This window comes from Cavia porcellus, unplaced genomic scaffold, assembly GCF_034190915.1.
Source record: "Cavia porcellus strain 051 isolate PalLab524CR breed Dunkin Hartley unplaced genomic scaffold, mCavPor4.1 scaffold_3, whole genome shotgun sequence".
NCBI classification, from domain to species: Eukaryota; Metazoa; Chordata; class Mammalia; order Rodentia; family Caviidae; genus Cavia; species Cavia porcellus.
Window position 1 is genome coordinate 5176234 of NW_026947486.1, and position 16187 is coordinate 5192420.

Sequence of the window (16187 nt, forward strand, 5' to 3'; positions counted from 1 at the left end):
AAACTATAATTAGATCCATGCATATCACCATGTACTAAACTAAAGTCTAAATGGATCAAAGATCTAAATATTAAAACGGAAACACTAAATCTGCTGGAAGACAAAATAAGTGGAAATCTTAAAGACAGGAGTAGGCACAGAATTTATGAACAAGAATCAAACCACACAGGAAATACTTCCCAGAGTCAATAACTAGGTTCACATCTTATTAAAGAGTTTCTGCATGTCAAAAGAAATCTCCAGCATAATGAAAAAAAAAAACCTCACAAATTGGGAAAAAAATTTTAGTGTACTGTCACTTAGACAAATGACTTCTGTGTGGAACATATAGAGTTAAAAAATCAGTCCCCCCAAATTCAAAGACCCAATCCAAATATGGACATCTGAGATGAACACAAAATCCTCAGATGAAGAAACACAAATGGTAAATAAATAGATGAAAAACTGTTCAGCATCTTTAGTCATTAGAGAAATGCAAATTAAAACAACACTAAGATTTTATCTCATTCCAGAAAGAATCGCCAGGTAAAGAAAACTACCAAAAACAAATGCTGGAGCAGCTGCAGGGAAGAAGGAACTCTTCTCTACTGTTGGTGGTAGTGCAGAGTGGTGCAGCCACTGTGGAGGTTAGTCTGAAGGAGCCTCAAAAATTTGGGATTGTAAATCCCATTTGATCCAGCTATTCCACTTCTGGGCATATTCCTAGAAGAACTGAAAACATCATATCACAGTGTTACATGTGAACACATTTTTATAGCAGCACAATTTGTAATAACTGGATCTTGGACACAACCTAAATGCTCATCAACTGAGGAACAGACAAAAAAGCTGTGGTATTCTTATACAATGGAGTATTACTCAGCTATAAAGAATGATCACATTCAGATATTCATAACACATGGATACAACTTGAGACCATATTCATAAGTGAAATAAATCAAACTCACAGGTGTAAATACCATGTAGTCTCCCTATTGTAAGAAATGGTAAGAGTATATAAAATTTTATATACTAATCTTGGTTTCCCATTATATTGCTTTGAAGTCTTACACTGTTTTTATTCAATGATGGCATCAGTTTTATTCTTTTGTTTGATTTTATTATTAACAGCTATTTTAAAGAAAAGACATTATGGCAGCCATTGCTCATTTACTATTATCTTGCTTTCTAATTCTACTATGCTTTTGCTCTTCTGTTTTGATTGGTTCTATCCTGTTGTGTCTCATTAGATTTTATCATGTGTGATGCTATAAACAAAATTTTTAAGGAAAATGAAATATTATGGTAGCCATTGTTCATTTCCTGTTATTGGGGTTTGAATGTCCTATAATGCTTTCATTCTCTTGAATGGTTTTATACTATTTTGTTATGTTTCATATTTTTATGTGTGAAAGTACATTCAACTATTTCAAACAAAAGAGACATTACGGTAGTTATCATTGATATCCAGTTGTCTTGTTTGAAGTGCTATTTTGCTTGCACTGTTATGCTCTGGTTTGCTTTGCTCTGTTCTCTTGTGTTTTATTTTCTTTAAGATAAAAATGAAAAAGTTAATGAGCATTAGTGATATTGATATGTATAGACATAATGTGAATTAAATATTTTTCTTCTTTTTTTTTACACATCTTGTGACACCACCGATTGAAGCATAACAACACGACACGCTGCCACTTCACCCAAAAACGGTGTTTATACTCTGCCTTTCTTGACGGCTCAATGGGTCACGGACAGAGGCCCAGAGAGTACTTTTAAAGGAGGAAATTAAATAATTTTTAATTGAAAGAAAATTAATGTAAATACAAAAAAAATGTTAACAATAGCAGGATCTACTAAGATTCTTATCAATTATGTTGATTTCACATAAGACTTGTGGTGAGTCTCAAATTCATTATTAGTATTTTCATGTTAGAGAATGAGTTTCATCTGCTCATCAGAGCTACAAGTGCCTGCCTGTCAAGCGCCAGGTCATTCATCTGGTTCCAATGTTAAATTAAATCCTCAGAAATGTAAGGTTCATACTGACACATGTATAGTCAAGGCCAATATCTTAAATATGCTTTTGGATGAGTGGAGTTTATTTTTAGTTCAGGAAGAGCCTCTTAAAATTGCATTGTATTAATGCAGAAAACTACTGAGTATTACATTTAAAGACAAACACAGAGACTTGCAACATAATTCCTACACACAGATTCTTAAATATCTTTAAAAATGTTAGAATGAGTCCTACCAAATAGTTCTAAAATTCTTCAAAATATGCAATTACTTTGACCTTAAAGAAATTCAGTAGTGGGAAATAAATGGAGTCTCCAAATACCTACTCCATCCCTGTGTCCAAATTGCATCTGCATAATTGTTCTTGTGTGAATAAGTAAGAACTTTGCTTTTACAATACAATGTCTTTTGCAATAGCATTGAAAGAAACGAAATACTTAGGAATCATTCTTGATAAAGGAAGTAAAAGATCTCCACACTGAAAACTACAGTACTCAGAAAAAAATAGATCAAATATAAGAAAATGGAAAGATATTTCTTGCTCTTGAGTAGTAACACCATAGTAAAAATGACAATGCTTCCAAAATTCTTGTGCAGATTTTATTTAATTGTAATGGAAATGCCATTAGCATACCTCATCAAACAAGAGAAAAAAGTCCTAAAATTCATTTGGAACCAAAGAAGACTTACAATAGCAAAAACAATTCTAGGCAACAAAAGCAAGGCAGGGGGTATCACAATCCCTAACTTGAAATTGTACTGAAGAGCTACTTTGGTAAAAAGAGCATGGTGGTCGCAATAAATAAATAAATAAACCAGAGTTCAATGGAACATATTAAAGATGCAGAACAAATCCAAACATACTCAGCAACCTTATTTTTGACAAAGAGGCCAAAATTTCACTGGAAGGTAGCTTTTTGAATAAACGGTGCTGGGAAAACTGGCTTTTCAAAGATTGAACTAGAACCCACATCTATTACCACCCGTTAAACTAAAACCAAAATGTATTAAATATCTAAGTATTGAAGCAGCAACATTAAATCTGCTGAAAGGTAAGACAGGTAGAATTCTTGAATACACAGGTATGGGAAAAAACTTCCTGAACAAAACTGTGACTGCATGGGAAATACTAGAAAGACTTAACAATTGGGATCTCATCTTATTGCAGATCTTTTGCACAGCAAAGAAATCACCAAGAGAGGCTAAAAAACAATCCACAGGGTGGAACCAGTTGTTTATCAGATAAAGGATTAAAATCTAGGATATATGAAGAATTGAAAAAAATCAGATCTCCTATATTTAAAGACACAACCAAAAGAGGTCATCTGAGATAAATGCATACCTTCCAGATAAAGAAGTAGGAATAGCAAATAAATTTATTGTTTCACATTTTTAAAGTCTCAAGGTCGTGGCACACAGCTGTCCTGTCATGTCTATGAGAGAGCAAAGGGTTATGAGAACTGGAGTTTTAACAAGGCATATCTCTCAGAGTTCTCAGTTCCTCAAAACGTGTACTTTAAGAAAATACCCCAGGGGAAAAAAAAAAAAAACATTTTAATCTTGACATTTAACTACACAGAAACAAAAAAAATCCAAAATTTTTCTTAAACTCGTAATAATAACCAAAAATTTTTTTCCATAGGACTCCTCCTACATCATTCCTACAATGATCATAACTGAAAATAGTACAAATGATTTTATGACAGTCAGATACACCAAATTTTTCTTTTGACACAAAGTTTGCTTCATATAGTTTCTTGTTTCAATATAGGCACTAAATCTGTGGCCAATAGAATCCATTACTTTGTTTTATGATATCAAGGATCAAACACACGATCTGGCACTTGCCAGGCAGGTGCTTATTCTCCTGAGTGAAACCCCCAGCCCCCTAGAATCCATTTCTTTGCACATTCCAGACATCTAAAATTTCTTGCCAGCTGTAGTTATGCCCTGCTAGTCATGCACAATATAGCTAATGCAGTAATGTTTTCCATACTACTCCATGTAGGCTGCATGTGACCTCTGGTATACATTGGAGGGTTAAGATTCAAAAAACTCAAAATTCCACCACTTCAAAATGTTTTTGATTATAGACGAGTGTGTCATTTGGCTATATGTAAATCATGAATATTTTAATTAAAGAAAAGTGTTTTCACTATTGAATGTTTTATTGCTACCTCTTTTTCTAAAAATTTTATATATATATATTTGCATTACCTCCTTTTAACAATAAATCTTTAATATATTCTTATTGGAGGTAATTTACATAGAGAACAAGTAGACATGCCAAAGAATAAAGAGTTTGATAGGTGTGTAAAGCAAATAATTTTAATGAAATGGTCAAGGAATAAACATGATATTTGAGCAAAGTCCTAAAATAAGTGAGTCAGTGAGAACAATTCATGACTGAGACAATATCATTGAATTTAGAGGTAAGCATACATAAAATGTATGAGGAGAAAAGTTGCCTAGGGCATGATGCAGGAGCTTGAAAAAGACAATTTTAGCAGGGAGGACTAGTGGAATAACAAAGCAATGCGGCACGATGAAAGGTGTGTTTATATGTTAAAGAAATATTTGTGATTCTTACCCTCATGATAATAATAGTATGTTCTGTTTTCCCCTCCATGTACCTATTCCACCATTCTCCTTTCTGCTTACAGTAGAAGCTCTTGCTAGTTCCTGCTTGTTTCACTGTTCCTGACTCATTTTCTTAAGATTATACCCTCTCTATATAGCCCTTTCAATAAATTTGTCTTTTAAATATTTTTGAATGTGGAATTTCTTTTACTATATCAAACTCGTACTGTTGGAGAATTTTGAGCAGAGAAATATCATTATCTGACTTACATTTCAGAAGAATCAGCTTAGCTACTTTTAAAAAAAATAAAACAAGCTCTGGCAAGCTGTATTAAATAGAAACTGGGTGTGATTTGTTTTCTCACCAGCCTATTCTACATGCTTCTGGTGATATCAGAATCACCTGGATCAATGACAGCTGGAGAACATATTCTGTAGTATTTTTCTCATGCTGTGTCTAAGTTGATATTACTCCCACAGTGATGATGGACAATAGTTTGATCAACACAGAATCACACCATATTTTGGATTTTTTCAAACCTGAATGGTTTTTTGGTGACAATGACTACTTTTCCTTTATTCTGTCTGAATATCTTCAGAGTACACTTTTTATTAAAAAGACCCAGCATATGCATTCTGCTTTTCATAATGAGTTAGAACCTTGAGTTGACCGACTTCAGTGACTTTTTCATATTCTTTGTGCAAACTATCTTTGTGCTTTAGGTGCCAGATGACCCACGATGATAACCACCTGCCAAAATGAATGGTGAGCCAAAAAAGGAAGGCCTGGCTTCTGTTTTGAGAATTAAGTCTAAGAAGGAAAACAAACAAGCGGGTAACCTATTTAATGATGAAATCTGCTAAAGGTTATAAAATATACAAACTGACATAAGATATAACTAGGAGAATATTTACAATGTATAGCCATACTGAAAACATCATTAATTTGTCAATTCTGAGTATAACTGTTTATGCATTTTGTTCATTTTTGTTACTTTCAATTGCCATTTAGAGAGATGATTTTTTTCAAAACTTCAATATGTATATTTTGGGAATCATCAGTCTCAATCTTGTTAACTTAAAATGTAGCCATTAGCTTTAAAGTTTTAAAACCAGTTAAATGCAAAGCAATGCATAGATTTCTTTTTAGATTTTACTTCTTGTTAGTTTTTTTAGTATATAATGTTATTGAAGTAACTGTGAAAAATCAAAGCAAAAACAGTGATGCTATTTTGGAAGACATAAAATAAACATTTTCAAAATATACAGATAAGCATTAGAGGGAGAAATAAAATATTATAATATACAAAAATATTAAAATTTCTTAAACTATAGTAAAAAGGAAAGATTTTCTAATTACTATTGAAACATATACTTGTGAGTCTTGGCAATAGGCTCAGAGATTCATAATATACTATCTCTTTTTCTTTTGTTGACACATGAGGGAAATTTATTCTGATATAGACAGGACACAGCAATTTCTGAGAAGACAGAACAATCTAATTCTGTATCTCATAGGGCCTATAAGCTGAGATGACAACTATATTGCAAAGAATGAAAAACAGTTGTGTTTCTTATTTCTTCTAACAGTGCAAGACCAAACTAGACTATCAACACCCAAATTGTATGATATGGAAAAAAAAAATTTTTATTTAAAGTTTTTCTGGTACTTAAGATTAAAGAAGATTATGTTTTTTGTGAAGAGATTATCAGTTGGTTGACCACAGTCTTCTTGTAAGATGTGCAACATACTCTCAGAAATAACCCAGGGAATCCCCATGTGCCCTGGTGATTCTTGCTCTCTTAGCTCCATTTCATAGGGTGGTTTCATAGATGAGGACAGATTTAGATGTAGGTGAAAGTTACTCGAATCAGATGGTTATACATAAGACAAATATCTTGTGCCTGTGTAGCTCTTTGTTTGGGTCTGGAATAAGAGACTTGCTGGCTCAGTGAAAATTAAACTTTTTAAATAAAATGAAGATCAGACACTAAGCCATGTCACCTGGCACCCTTAAAAGAACCATCTTGAGCTATCATATTAAAATTTATACTTTATTTGTAAAATAAACTAAATTAAAGGAATGGGAAAGAGACAAAATAACCATGTCATAGAAAAGACAATTTAAATTCATTTTGATAGTGGTTGACAGTGTTTCTCTTTCAGGGGTTGCAAATGCCAAAAGACTGGCTACTTCTGTAATTTTTTTTTGTATCAGTGATTGAAATCACAACCTTACACCTGCCAGGCAGGTGCTTATGCCATTGAGCTAAATCCCTGATCTGGCATAAACTTCTCTTTACATTCATTTGTGGCAAGCCAACACACGGAAGAGGAAAATAGTCCTTTAGTAAATGTGCAAGAAAATCCAAGGGTGAAGAGAAACTTAGTGTTCTAGAAGTGTGAAATTTCTTTGAGGCTTGTAATAATTACCCTGGACCCAAGTGTGAGTTTTAGTTGGTAACGAAAATGCAATACCAAGTAATTAAGATAGTTTTTCCTAATTTTCACGATTTGGTTGTTTTCTAGAGGCTACTTAGTTTGCCCAAGTATCAAGTTGAAATAATCTGATTTCCCCATTTGACTTAAATAAATTCATTAACTATTTTGATGCTTCTTTATAGGGCAGTGGTAGGTATGGCATATGTATTGTTTAATTATAAGTAAGCAGAACTAGCATTTATATTATACATTTTTGATATATAAGTGTGAGAATTGGAAAAAGGAATGCAAGAAGCTAAATAATTTGGTGTAGAATAATTGAATCAATTCAGAGTGTGGTGATTGACACAGAATTGTGCCCTTGTTGATGTCCTAAAGCTTAAACTGAAGCCACAATCCCCTTTTGCTTGACAAAGGGCAGGACAATTTCCATTAAGAGTTGGAGGAAAGTATTGCCATTGTTTTTTCTATGATGCTATCATCTTTTTTCTAAACTCTTTCAAAATAATGGGTATCCCAAGTATGAATATTTACTGTGTGAATTTAATGCTCTGTGTGACATTTTTCATAAGATATTTATGATTAAAAATTTGGGGCTTTCCCTAGAAAATAAAAAATACTGTCTTTGGTTTTAAACATAAATTTATAGGACTTATTAAAGTAAGCTGATTTATGAGCTCAAAATAAATTTGTTGCAATTGAAGGGATTAAGAAAACAAATAAAACGTGCGGTTTGAGATTGGTGAGGAGGCGAAACCTATATATTTCAAATTCTACACTCTTGTTTCTCCAGTGTGTATCTTCTTATCCTGTTTGCTTTAGTAATAAAATATATTTAGCACTAAATAAGTTATCATACAAGAAGAACCTTTTCTTTGGTATGATGTTGATAAGGTGAAAGATTGTTTTCATGCACAGGAAGGAGAGATTAAAACAAAGAAAATAGGAAAACCAAAATTTAAGGTAGGAAGTAATCAAATAAGAAAGCTTTAGAGAACGTTTCTGAATACTTAATTGCAAACTCAGAATCAAAGTCTGCTACAGTTGCTCTCACCTGTTAAACTACAGAATGAAATGTAGGGAAGAAATTTTGTGTCTTTATCTTCAGGAAGAAGAATGAATACTATCATCTTCCTGTTTCTTCTGGTTGCTTTTGAGTACTCCTAAATGATTAAATGCTACAAAATATAAACTAGTTCTAATACACTCAAGAAGCAGCCAATTTATACAACAGCTAGGAAAAGAAAATCAGTCACTCTATTGGACCAGCTGAATTGTGAGAGGTGTATTTTATACTCCTCCAGCTGACACAGTATGTAGAGCAAACTTGAAGCTTTATTTTAGGGAAAATATGTCACAACAGACAAATGTAAGTATTGAGAAAAATCACGAAAAGTATCTTCTGCAAATGAATCACTCTAGAGGGAAAGCTGGGGAACCAGTAATTAAAATGTTAGGCACTATGCCCTTAATAGTGAGGAAGCTACTCATCCTCACTGCAGCCAAATGTTTAGGCTTCTGCTGCCTGAAAGCAACTGTGAAAAATCAGAATTTCCTAAATATAAACTCAATTGATCTTTCCATGCTGTCATTATATACGCAATTTTCATAGAATTTCCATTAATGATGTCCATCTAAAAGCAAAAATAATAAAGGGGAAAATCCATCACGTTTATTATTTTTGTATGTACATAGTCTGGTAATAGTACAATTTGACACTTTAGAAATGTGCTAAATATAAATCTCCTTTGAGAGTGACCTTAGCATCTTTGTCATGTGGTGCATTGCATTGAGCTTATGTGAAAGTACCTTCCTCACGGTCAGATGGTACATAAGAGGCAAAGCAAGGATTCATATCCAGATCATTGAGGTTCAAAAGATTGGATAATTTGTTACATTTCATTCTACCTGATCGTTAACTACATTTATTTGAATTATCCTATGATGGTGAGAGCATTCATAATTTCTTGAGGCAATGTATTTAAATCTTGAACAGGTCAGGATCCCATCCTTTCATCTCCACTCACTGCACTTGGCAGTAAATCTTGAAGCCACGGAGATCCAATTTAATTACTTCTATGAATGATATTTACACATTTGAACGTGGCTGTCAATTTGACTCTATTTTGATTTTTCTTTCTTCTTACAGAAATTTCCAACTATATCGTACATGGCATGCATGGATATCTTCACCTTTGCAGCTCTTGGGAAATTTAAATGTTTTCTGTGTCTGTCTGTTCAACTCAGAAGTGGAGCCTATAATATCTTCTATCACTTAGCTTTTTTGAGCTGCATTAATGTATGTAAAATTCACTACTCGGCATGTAGAAAGTAATCAATAAATATTTGTTATTAAAAATATTATTGATGTTATTATTATTAACTAAAGAGTTATTGTGGTGATTGAAATGCAATTCACATAGGCAAAAATGCATGTGGAAATATTATATACACTCTCTCTGACTATTTCTAAAAGAGAGAGACAGAAAGAGTGACAGAGGAGAGAAAGGGAGAAGGAGAAAGAGGGGAGAGAGAGAGAGAGAGAGAGAGAGAGAGAGAGAGAGAGAGAGAGAGAGAGAACCTCATTTTTTTCAATCACCAAGCATTTGTTATAAGGTAGAATTTGTGACTTGTTCTCCTTTCTGCCCTGTTATTTTTTTTTTTTTTTTAATTATCACAATGATACCTTGCTGGGACAATAGGCCTGTCAGATTTCTTAGCTGTGCATTAGGAATAGATTTTTGTTATGTATATTTATTTCTTAGACAAATACAAAATATGACTTTGTAATGAATACCATTCCATTTGATTACACATCAACTAAGCAGGAAAATGTAACAATCTGCTACAATGCCATGGTAAACATGTCTTCCCATGGGGTCAGTCATTATGATTCTGGAATGTTTGAAGAATGTTCTTGAAGTCATTGGTGGACATTCTTCTGTCCCACCAGTAGGCCAGCAGCAGGACCTTAGCCATAAATGTCTATCACAGTGCAGATGCTCTGGATTTTCATCAGGCTCCACAGCTGCAACATTTCAGGGGAGGCTTTCTCAGAAAAATACCATCGTGTGGGTGAAACTCTATAGAAACTCTGTATCACTAAGTATTTTTATAATTAAAATTTCTAGATTTTGTTGTTTTTGCTTTCTCTGTTAGTTTGATCCACTGAATAATAACTGAAACTGACTCACATATGTGACAAATGCATTTTGAAATATTAAGCACACTAACAACACACACATAGAGACCTAATAAACATGAGGAAAGCAACAATAAAAAGAAAAGACAAGACATCTGTCTTGTCTATTCAATAATTTCTGTGAGATATGTGCCTGATAGGAAGATAGAGAATCTAACTGTTTAGCTGGTTACTCTAGGTTTAAGTAGGCCTCCATTATAGGAATTGCTAAGCATGTAATTACATTGTAAATATTCTTTGTAAAAATGAGCCCGTGTAAATCATTGGCACCTTGTATGCTGAGAGAGGCGAGAATTATATCATACTTCATATTCTGAAATAAAATTATCCTGTTTAGTTTACTCTTCTTCCTTATATAACAAAACCCTATGTAATTTAACTACCATTTCAAAATCATAAATCTACTTACAAAAAATAGGAAAATGTGTCTTAAAATATTATGCATAGTCAATATCAATACTGATTTTTGATTCTCTATCTCTTTCTCTTGTCTCTGTCTCTGTCTCTGTCTCTGTCTCTGTCTCTGTCTCTGTCTCTGTCTCTATCTCTGTCTCTTTCTCTTTCTTTTTGAGACACAGTTTCACCACAGAGTTCAGGCTGGCCTCAAACTCACAGTGATCCTCTTGCCTCAGCCTCCCAAGTGCTGAGATTATAGATGTGAAAGACCACACCCTGACTTGTTTTGATTCTTAAAACATATATGTTTATAATGATTTAAAACTTTAACATGACCAATTATTTTTCATAAGATAAAATTATTAAACCAAGTATTCAGTCTAATTCTCTGAAGTATAACACTTTTCAACCACCTCCATCAATATGTTCTGAGTAAAGATGTTTATAACCACATGCTCTAAAACTTATCTGTATGGTTGTAAAAATGGGCTAAAGAAAAATGATAAATAGAATCTGATTCATGTGGATAGACATATTGCTTGAAAGATTATTGAATGTTGTTATTCATGTTTACTTTTTATAAGTGATCTAAAATTATTGTATTTCATACTCACAATATACATAAATTCCAGTTTTTACATTTTTTTCATAGTCTTTTTCTCCTCTTTTCTATGAAAAATTCTTTTTATTGGACTATACATTATAAATGTTTGCAGCATTGGTTAGCAACACACCTATACCCATCACTAAACCCAGATGTTCTCAGAAGCCTTGGTTGAAAATAAATAGTGTTTTGATGATATTGTATTCTAACGGCAACCAGTATTGTGTTAGTCATGTTCAGAAATTACTGACTCAAAGGAATGATTTTGTCTTACTGACAGGTCCTTAGAAATATGAGGCATAGCAAACCATGCAAGGTTCATAGGGAAGCATGAGGGCTTGTTAAAAGGCCGAATGCTTGGGGGGGGGAGTGAGCAAGAAAAGCATTTCTTATGGTTTCTGCAGGAAGGAATAAGTGATACAGCATAAAACAGTGTAGTGTTGGCTAGACAGAATAATTTTGTCAGGCTCTGGAGCCTTAGGGCTCTTCTTAGTTGCATAGTAGCTGGCCATTGAGTATTAGAAGGAAATATGGCCCCAATGTATAAGAATCTGATAAAGTTTACTTGATACTTTATAGTCTGTGCTGATTGATTTGTCTAGGAAAGTCATGCTACCAGGATAATAATTGGCTATCTCCAGGAAGAAGCTGAAGAGAGGTGCAGTCTCTAGGGTCATTGAAGCCTGGAGATTCAAGATGTGAAGACATGAGAATACAGAAAATTAGCCATTATTAATGCAGGTTATATATATATATAAAACATTTCAATGGTAGGACTGATTTTTGTGTTCCTCCCAGGGAAAAATTTTCTTATCTGTAACCATATGACCCGCCAGTGCACAAAACTGGGTTTTTGGAGAGTGATCATGAATACTTATTATATTTGGAGGCCTACAGTTTTCTACTACAGTGTTGCTTGCATCTTGAAATTTATAAACATATTTGAGCAGAAAAAAATGATCAATGAAGAATCTTACTTTATCTAATTATAACACCATCTATAACTTATTTTAGTTTACCTCCAATTCACTAAGTCCCTGGCCATGTTTCCAAGTAATATACAGGTATGGATTTAAATGGCACATTAGACTCAGTGTCTGAGCTCTTTGATAAGCGCTACCCTCTTCCCTGCCCTGCTCTACTTCCTAAATCCATGATATTCTTCTTTCTATCATCTATGATTCTGTTTGTGCTCACAACCATGGTGCTCAGGAGATCAAACACAGTTGTCAGTCAGTCCAACAGCAAGCATTTATCAAGCACCCAGGAGAGTACATAACCTACGAAGTGAATCAGAGTGAATAACAAGAACCAAGCTAAATTACTACTGCCAAAATGAGAAGCAACAGACTTCTCTTGAAGGATGAGCAAATTTCAGTTGTTCTCATTTTTGAATGATATTTTGGGAATAATGAATTCAGGAGATTTTGTTAAGCATCATTCCTTATCTTTTTGAAAATTAGACTACTCCTAAAGGAAATGTGAGTGTATTCAATTTAAGTTTATTTCATATTGCTTTGTCTATTTATGATTTATAAAACTGTTATACATTCTGTAAAAAATATTTCAATATTTTAGCAAAAGTTTTTTTCTTTAAAAAAGTAAAAATATTTTAGAATATATTAATAACAGTACGCCCTTAATAACTATAGAATTCATGTATTTTATGTGATAAGTTTCAAGAAATTCTTATCTTTTCGAAGTTTAGGTTTTGTTATGGGAGTGGTTTATTTGGACTGGTTTTCTGAATACAGTCTTTAAACTCAGGTAGCTAGTATAGATATATATATATATTGTATATCAGATTACTGATATGTAAACACTATTGAAATGAGTCCTAGGTCATATATTTTTAATATCCATAAATTTGATGATGACTTTGTGAACTGTATTTTCAGACTGGGGATGGCAAGATGACAAAGTCAAAATTTGGAACCAATTAAAGAGAGCAGTGTGTACAGCCTCATACCATCCTAACTCACTTTGTGATCTGGTGCTGAAGGGGAGTGGTGTAGACTCAATTTGCTGTTTATTTTCTTGCCATTTTAAAATAGTGACAGCAGTCAGGTATATTTACACAGGTATATGTTGAGATACCTAGGATATAAATGGACAATGTAAATGCACATCAACTAAGGGTAAATAAATCACTATTTAGACAAAACTTTAGATACTAAACTGTGTTAAATTACCAGTAAACTACAAAAAATCATTCTTCTTGCATGAAATATAATGTTTTCTTAGAATCACTGGGATCCAGATATTCTTACACATACATTAACATGAGTGGGGGCAAAACGATTCAACAGTATATTTCTTAGCTCATTGTATTACTATTAATTGCTACACAAATACTCAGGAAACTTCATTACTATAGAACCATATATACTAATTAGAGAATATTACACTCAAATTTATACTGAATAAAACCATCAACTTTAGGCAATTGCAAAAATGATTTTGAATATAAACATTCTGTATACAGTAGTATATATTTGACAAATTGTGGACAAAAACTGGAGTGAACTCAGTTAATATTATTATTCTATATTAGTTTCCATGTTTCATTGGGGACTGTAAATACTACTTGACCTTCTGATATCTGACCCTATATGCTTAATTATTTTCTTAACACTCTTTCCTTCTGCTTCTATAGCCTCCCCCAGTATGCTAAGCAGCTCATCATGGCTGTCTTTCTTGAACTTAGATAAAGTTATTTCTCACTACTATAATATTTTAATGCTATTCTGCATTTTATAATACTCATCATAATGTCATTTAAATGTTTAATGTCTGTCTTTTGTACTACAATGTAAGTGCAAAAAAAAATCTCAGAAATGAAATCTTCCATTTTGTCCCTTTTATATCTTTTATATGGTTGTTTGGGTAATTTCTGAAATAAATGTGTTAGTGATCTGTTATGAATATCTTGTAAATATTTACAGTATGCAAATAGTACCTGGTGATCTGTGAAGTAATGCTGAATGAGGGAAAATTTTAAATCTCCACTCTCTAGGTCCTATAAGTGAGGGATTGTAAACCTATAGCAAAACAGAATTGATTTATGTGTGTGTGCATGTGTGTGTCTTTTGGAGGCTAGGGAGAAAGGAGAGATAGGTGGACAAGTCCCATAATTCCTGTAAAGTTTCAAATGACTGACGTTGAGAAAGTGCACGATATTTTTGAGAACATACAAACAAAATTCATTAAATTATATAAGCAAATAAAAGGCCAATTTACTAATGGCAGAAGAAAATAGAATATAATTCTGAAGCAGAATAGATGATTATTTTATATTTTACTTATCTTTATTTCCTGTTTACTTCACTTTTGAAATATTAATTAGCTTTCTTAACAAGTAATTTTAATAATGTTTTATTGTAATAAAACCTTTTATAACTGTGAAAGCTGACTTTTATCTCCTGGATGTTTCTTCCACTACATAAGCCTGATTGGTCACACTTACTTAATGGCAGCTGCTGGCTTCAAGAAAAAAGGAGAATAGAAAATGGGAGCTGGTGATACTGGAGATGAGGGAGTGTTAGAAAGTGGGAAGGAGTGAAAGACTTGACTCCAATTTATTCAAACCCCTGGCAGATGTTCTATGTACAGGCTGAATTGAAGATGCTGTCTGAGCCAGTTGTCTATGGATATGTACCTCACATCAGCCTATCCATCATTGTGAGCTGCCTATTTGTATCACCAAAACTCAGTACTCAGACTCAAGTGTATCTGTGTTGTACCAAACAACCCTGCCCAGGGGAAAAAAATCCATTTCATCAGAGCAATCTATTTTTTTTTTGTTTCAGCGTTTTCTTAGTGCTTTTCCAGAGCTACATGTGTCAGTATCACCTTAATTATTACAGAATTTGAACCTTGTTACAAACCTCATGTGTGAGAATCACCAGGCATTTGATCTAGGAATATACATTTTACTAATATTCCCAGGTGATCTTGATAATAGTATCATGAATTCTTGTCAGTATAATTTTTAAAAAAAGCAATGTGGTTGATTTGCTCATAAATTTTGAGGTACTTATTTTTAAACCACATATAAAATGTAGGGGCCCCATTTATAGATGGTTATTAACAAACTGAGTGACATTTTAAAATGCAGTGTGGTGAAATGGAGACCGGATAGAATCTGGCTTTGGAAGACTTGTGTTCAGGATGGCAATTTCTGGAAGCAAGTTTTTCCTTATCAGTAAATCTAATTAAAGCATAGATTGTCTGAAAGAAAAAAAAAATTTTTGTTTTGTTACTTATAATGATTTTTGGCTACAATAGATTGAAGGTGTTTGACATCTGTACTTCTTTTGTAGTACCAGTAATTGATAACAGGGCCTTTGCTCAGAGCTACATTAACACCCTCAGACGTTTCTTTATTTTGAGACATGAACTTGCTAAGTTGTAAAATTTTCCAGACTGGGTTAGAATTAGTGATTCTTCTGCTTCAGTGCCTCAGAGTGCTGGAATTATAAGTGTGCAACATCAGGTTTGGCAATGTTTGTAGTTTTGATGCACAAAAAAGTGATGATTTTATATGGCTCAGCCTTACAGTTTTACTCTTTAAGTTCACCTCCAACTTTTTTTATGGGATAATAGTGTTACCTGGAGGGTACTTTTCAGATTGTGAGTCTTTATAGGTGATGTCACTATAAAGCTCTGACAAGAGCTGTGTTTCTATCTCCTTCAGAAACCACACTACTGGTCTTTTTGTTAGGTTACTGTATATCATTGATATATGATCTTCATTACTTACATGTGCTATATGTTTCACATTTTGAATCATTGAATGATGACTGCAAGTCTATGCAAAAGCACATTTTCCAAATGACTTGCAAAAACTATAGCTTTCCATATCCTTCAGCTAGAAAAACTTCTTGGAGTTGTTGCCTTTTTGTATTCTTATGCCATTCCTTCAGCCTTGGATCCTTCCGTTTTATTGAATCAGTAATTCACAGAGAAGC

At 33.2% G+C, this 16187-nt stretch overlaps 1 non-coding gene across 1 annotated transcript; it reads right to left on the bottom strand.

Annotated features, from left to right (window-relative positions):
* Positions 1 to 1624: 1624 nt before the first annotated feature.
* LOC111756737 (small nucleolar RNA SNORA21) lies at positions 1625 to 1758 on the bottom strand. The gene has a single exon (XR_002791147.1). It is a non-coding gene; the product is annotated as a small nucleolar RNA SNORA21 (small nucleolar RNA).
* Positions 1759 to 16187: the final 14429 nt, after the last annotated feature.